This window comes from Macrobrachium nipponense, chromosome 19 (assembly GCF_015104395.2).
Source record: "Macrobrachium nipponense isolate FS-2020 chromosome 19, ASM1510439v2, whole genome shotgun sequence".
NCBI lineage: Eukaryota > Metazoa > Arthropoda > Malacostraca > Decapoda > Palaemonidae > Macrobrachium > Macrobrachium nipponense.
This window is the reverse complement of record NC_061088.1, coordinates 61,509,721-61,515,596: the sequence shown is the minus strand read 5'-3', so window position 1 is coordinate 61,515,596 and position 5,876 is coordinate 61,509,721. Positions and strand designations below refer to the sequence as shown.

The 5,876-nt window shown below is 31.9% G+C and overlaps 1 protein-coding gene across 1 annotated transcript in view; it reads left to right on the top strand.

Annotated features, from left to right (window-relative positions):
- LOC135211929 (formin-2-like) overlaps positions 1-5,876 on the top strand; it is a 103,047-nt gene that overhangs the window by 14,825 nt on the left and 82,346 nt on the right. The gene's annotated exons all lie outside the window — the stretch shown is intronic.

Below are 5,876 nucleotides of genomic sequence, written 5' to 3'. Positions count from 1 at the left end.
ATCCTAAACCTGACCAGTGAAGAGACCGCTACAAGATGAGTATTCCTGCGTTAGACTTCTCTCCATATTTCGCAGAAGATCTGGACCACATCCCAAAAACAGCTGCTGCCAAGGCCAGTTAAGGCCATATTTTCTTCAAACTGAAATCCATATTTGAAGTGTTACGTGGCAAGGTCATATCCAGTTCTTACGCGTATACTCTCCTCTCTCGATTTTTCATTGATTTTCTGTCTTTCATAATATATATTTCGATTTTTCAAAATACATTAGAAAAGATTTTGAAAGATTTGAATAATGTCTTGTCTCTTGGGGTCATATTTTGCTGAAATATCTCTCTCTCTCTCTCTCTCTCTCTCTCTCTCTCATCCTTCCCCGAAGGACGGGAATTCTTCATTTGCGCCTTCTTTTACAATTAAGGCTTAGCAGTGACAAGCGTATTCTTAAGAATGTTAAGGAACAAATAGACTTAACGAGAGAGAGAGAGAGAGAGAGAGAGAGAGAGAGAGAGAGAGAGAGAGAGAGAGAGCTTGTATTTTAACGTAAAAAAAAAGAAATGTATTGGTATATTTACACATGATATTGCATTTGAAATCACTCCTTTTGGAATAGAAAATCTAGTGTGTGCACCATAACTTTTTTCTTTGTAAATATCTTCAACTGAGTTTTTTTTTAATACTCTGTCTGTCTATCTATCTATCACACTTGTCCCCTTAAAATGGTTCAGATATGTAGATGACATCTTAGTAGTCTTACCTGTTGAATCGATGTAAATGATTTATTGTCTAAATTACATAATTTAATGCCACCCATAAAATTCACTGTTGAAATTGAAAATAATAATGTCATCCCTTCCCTAGATGTATTAATACATACAGAATCTTTCCAATGTAAGTTCAGTATTTATAGGAAACCCATAAATAATTTAACACATGTACATTTTTATTCTGGCCACCATTTTAATATTAAAATTTCAATTTTTTCTTCTATGTTTTTACGTGCTTTGTGAGTCCACAATATCTTAACCAAGAAATAGGATACATAAAAATGATAGGGAACGATCTCTGCTACCCACCTCATATAATTGATTTATGTTATCAAAAAGTTCACAAAACGTTTTATAGTGTTGCTAGTAATGAAAAAGGAACCCAAAAATGTACTTAGCTTGACTTTATTTCGTGGATTTGAAACCATAATATCAATATTTAAATCGTTTAATGTTAATGTGATGTTCTCTTATAACAATACCATTAAAGATATGCTAATTAAGAATAATCCCGATACAAAAAACAACGTCTTTGCCGCGTCTCTTCGGCTCCTGGCTGCAACCCCTTTCATTCCTTTTACTGTACTTCCGTTCACACACACACACACACACACACACACACACACACACACACACACACACACATATATATATATATATATATATATGAACGGAGGTACAGTAAATACATATAATGTATATATATATGATACGGTAGTAAATACAGTAAATACAAATATAATATATATATATATATATATATATTATAATATATATATATATACTATTATACACACCTCGTTGGGGCAGTTTAAATGTAACATAAATATAAAAAGAGATTATATGGCCAAGAAAGCTGTGCAATAATGAGTTGCCATATCTTTCCCCTCGTGCCCTGTCCTTACTGGGGCTAAGGATGCTCAAGGAACACGAAGACGTTTATGTGCAATAAGAAAAAAATTACGTTTGTCGTCTTCTATATCTCCACTGCTATCCCTAACCTAAATGGTCGTTTGCCCTGATTCGTCATCTCTAACTATCGAAAGAAATATTATTTCTTGCTATCGAAAGAAATAAGTCAATAATTATACTCATCACGTTAACTCCATAGCACAGTTGTGCAAACCAAAGACATATCTATGCTGGAAGAAATTAGTGATGATACTTCCTTCGCTGATATATGCCCCTTTTCCATTTACATTTCATTATACTTTACGAACTAGAATCGATTTTCCTAAAAAGAGGTCTTATCTAGACCATTGGTCGCAATTCAACGGTTCGAGGCAGTAAAAGAATACAAAGTGATGACAATATGACAGAGAGAGAGAGAGAGAGAGAGAGAGAGAGAGAGAGAGAGAGAGAGAGAATGTTTACCGTAGTATGCCTAAAGGTAAAATACTATCAAAGGGCTTGTCAGCTTTGTTGTTAACTCTCTTTATTAACAGAAGTACCAAGGAGTAACAAATGTTTCTATAAATAACCTGCAAACAACGAGACCTGGAGAAAAGCCCACGACCAATGCTTGCACTAACTGTCATTGATTGGCTGTTGACACCAGCTGTGGGAGATGAAAGTCTGAATGAAAGTCCCCCTTTTTGACGGCATGAAATGACATGAATGAATGTTTTTGTGAAAAAAGGAACTAATTATACAACAAGATGAGTTGATAACAAAAATAGCACCTTAAAAAATAAAATCTAACAACATTTTATTCATTCTGAACTACGATCACAATCTTTAATTATCGTTTGGCCAGAAAAATTCACAGCCAAATAAAGCTACAACTGATGAAATATTTCAAAATAATGAACAAATTCACTTTAACTTCCGTCTGGTCTGTTTCATGTGCATGCAATCTATGCCATGTACTATATAACGGGGATAAAACGTGATGTACAATACAAAAATAACTACTGTATAATTATGACCACGAAGACTGGGAAATAACGAATTGAGAAATCTTCCGCGTTTCGGGCACTCTCAAGCAAACTGCACACCACAGAAAATATAAGATTACAAAGAAAATTCATTTTTCCAAAAACATATTCATAGAATAAAACAACATAAATTTAAAATAAAATGAAAATTTATTACATTTTGGGTAAATCTTCAGATGAGGAACTGTTTTCCTGGATCAAGCCTGGTACTGGATTAACCAAGAAGAGGCAACGGGTACCTATAACAAGAAAATTACTGAAACTAGTTTTCCTTTTAAAGTTCATTTGAGGATCTTAAGAGACGATGTTCATGAGTGTATACGTAGATCTAGATTTAAATTAAAGTTATTTTTATGTTATCTGTATAAAAGCAGATTCAAGACGTTTCATGTATACAGAGCATCTTTTTTCTTTTTTTGTCAGTTCTTAATGAAATTTCATGTTATGCTGTTCATATTTTAGATATGTTAAAATAAAACTGAATACATTTTATAAAAAAAAAATAATTGACAGGAAGAAATAATTACCTAAGAACACCGTGTGCTTGCTATTAAATCAATGTTGAAAATATTTAAAGTAACGTAATTTTTTCCATATTCCAAAGAGTTAACAGAAAACTAAAGATAGTCAAATTGTCATTAATTCTTGATAAAACACGTGGCCTCTCACTGGTTAATCCAGTAGCCGGGTTAAGGCATGGCAGTTTTTCCTCATCTGAAGATGAACCTCAAATGTCATAACCTTTGTCTGCCTTGACGAGTTTTATATTAATTTAATCACAGTTTATATATTTCAACTTGATGCGCTCGCCACTCCTTTGCGTCTCAATTCAGTTTCAGTAATAATGTTGGTATGCCAAGCTGAACACATAATTGGGGAATGCCAGATCGCAATGTCAAGATAAAAACATTATGATACTATAATCAAAACACATCTTAACTTGAAAAGGTTTAAATTCTTTAGTTTAAAAACAAGTGATAGATAATAAAAAGGACGAGCAAAAAACTTTGAAAAGTACGTATTTAACATCAGCTGTAAATTCAGAGAAATTTTACACTAATATATTTGCTATTGCAGTGCATCAATGTTTACATGATTCTGTGGCAGTTCATTGTTCTTGCAACAGCTGAAAACCACACATTCAGTCTTTTGAGCAATAACATTTAAAATCACAAAATTTATGTATTTAATATGTAAAAGCACTCATGAACCAAGTACTGCAAACCACCAAGAGAAGGGCAAAAAACAACAATATCATCAGCAAATAGTTGACAATCTCACTGCTCAGAACGCAGCCAGTCTTGTGATTAATTGGCTTTTCTGATAACCCTTCCATATATATATATATATATATATATATATATATATAATATATATATAATATATATAGATAAGGTGAAAAGATGCGGTGATATCACAGACCCATTTTTTTTATCAAGAAGAAACTAAACATTAAAAAAAGATCATCTGCTAGCAACTGTGAGGATAAAGTTTTCTGATCACTGTCCTTTCTGTCCTTTTCCTAAAGCGAAAAATATTTTCTCAAGTGACCGGACTGGATACAAACCGGTCAGATACGTACTATATGAACAAATGACGTTCAAGGAGATATATAATCGAATACGCCAAACCACGCAAAATGTCTACAAAGGAAAAAAAAAAAAAAAAACTGTTTGGTGCAGAATCCTACTTATTAGAGAACCTCAAGGGAGTAGTCATCATCTTCCACTACAAACACTATTTCAGCAACACCAAAGCAGGACTTTGAAAATTTTATAAAAACTATGCTATAAAAACCATGCAAAAGTCTCTCAGGTTCCTTCAAGGATTGCAAAACTATTTAGTAACAAATGTATAAACTTTTAATAACATAACCCTCAAGTTTACTATCTTCAAATGCCACAGCATCCCTAAGAGTACGAAGCTTAGTATCATTTTTTTAAACATGACTTCATTTTCTTCCGTATATATCGTCTAACAACTAAAACCATCCTATAAAAAGACTCCAATAAGTGAACCTTCAAGATACAGTATTCAAAAAACGCTATTTACAACAGATCCTGTTCCCGTATAATCATTTGTTATTGGCACATGCACACGATCACCCAAAAAACTTCATGAGAGGGTAAAACTTGACTGCAATAAATATAAAAAATAAATCATTTAGTATATGATACTTCCAAAACTGCATGACAATGAAAACTTTCACCATTTTTATTTTAAAATCTTGATTTTTTTAAAATGAAATTTTCATGATTGAATGAAAATGGAAAAGTCATTCAGTCCAATAAAATGCCTAGGAATAGATTAAGTTCATAATGTTCATTGTATTTCAATAGTTACAGAGATTTTTATCTATTTCTTTATCAATTTGATAATATATTTTTTCATTTTTTAATAAATGATCTTTTTTCTGCATTTCCCATTACCTTCGGTTATTTCTTTCGAAGCTTGAATTTCGAATCAATGGGCCCTGTTAGCTTCTTTCATATGAATAGGGTTTAACGTTTGAATAATAATAATAATAATAATAATAATAATAATAATAATAATAATAATAATAATAATAATAATAATAATAATAATAATAATAATAATAATAATAAATTAAAGTCTAATCAGGTCTCAGAATCCTTTCCATCGGCATCGTCGTCATTACTGCTACAGTAAAACTCAATTTGGAATCTGTTTCCCCTAAATAATTTCTTTCAGTGATATTTTCTGTTCTCCCTTCATCGACAAACAAGCAACCTAGTGCCTGACAAAATAGTATGGAAACTCGGCAATCAAGACATATGACGAGGAATCATGTTCATAAATTTCACGACTATAATTTAAGCTGAATCTCTCATAAGACTAACAAAATAAACAGGATATTCGACCTGTTCACACCTACTAATATTCTTTTAAATCTTTAATCTTATTATTATGCTTGCAAATAGCTTAAAATCTATAATAACAACGTCAGATATATTTCTCACTTTCCAATAAGAATTCTAAGAATAGCCATATTATATCCCTACCAAAACATATAAATAAATAAATATATAAAAGAAACAATAGTATTTGATAATTGAAACAATCGGTTAAAATTTTTCGCCCGACGCTCCGTCATCCTAAGCCTTTCATTCCCGTCCTCTGAAAAATCTTGAGTCGGTTGGAATGTCATCGCATTT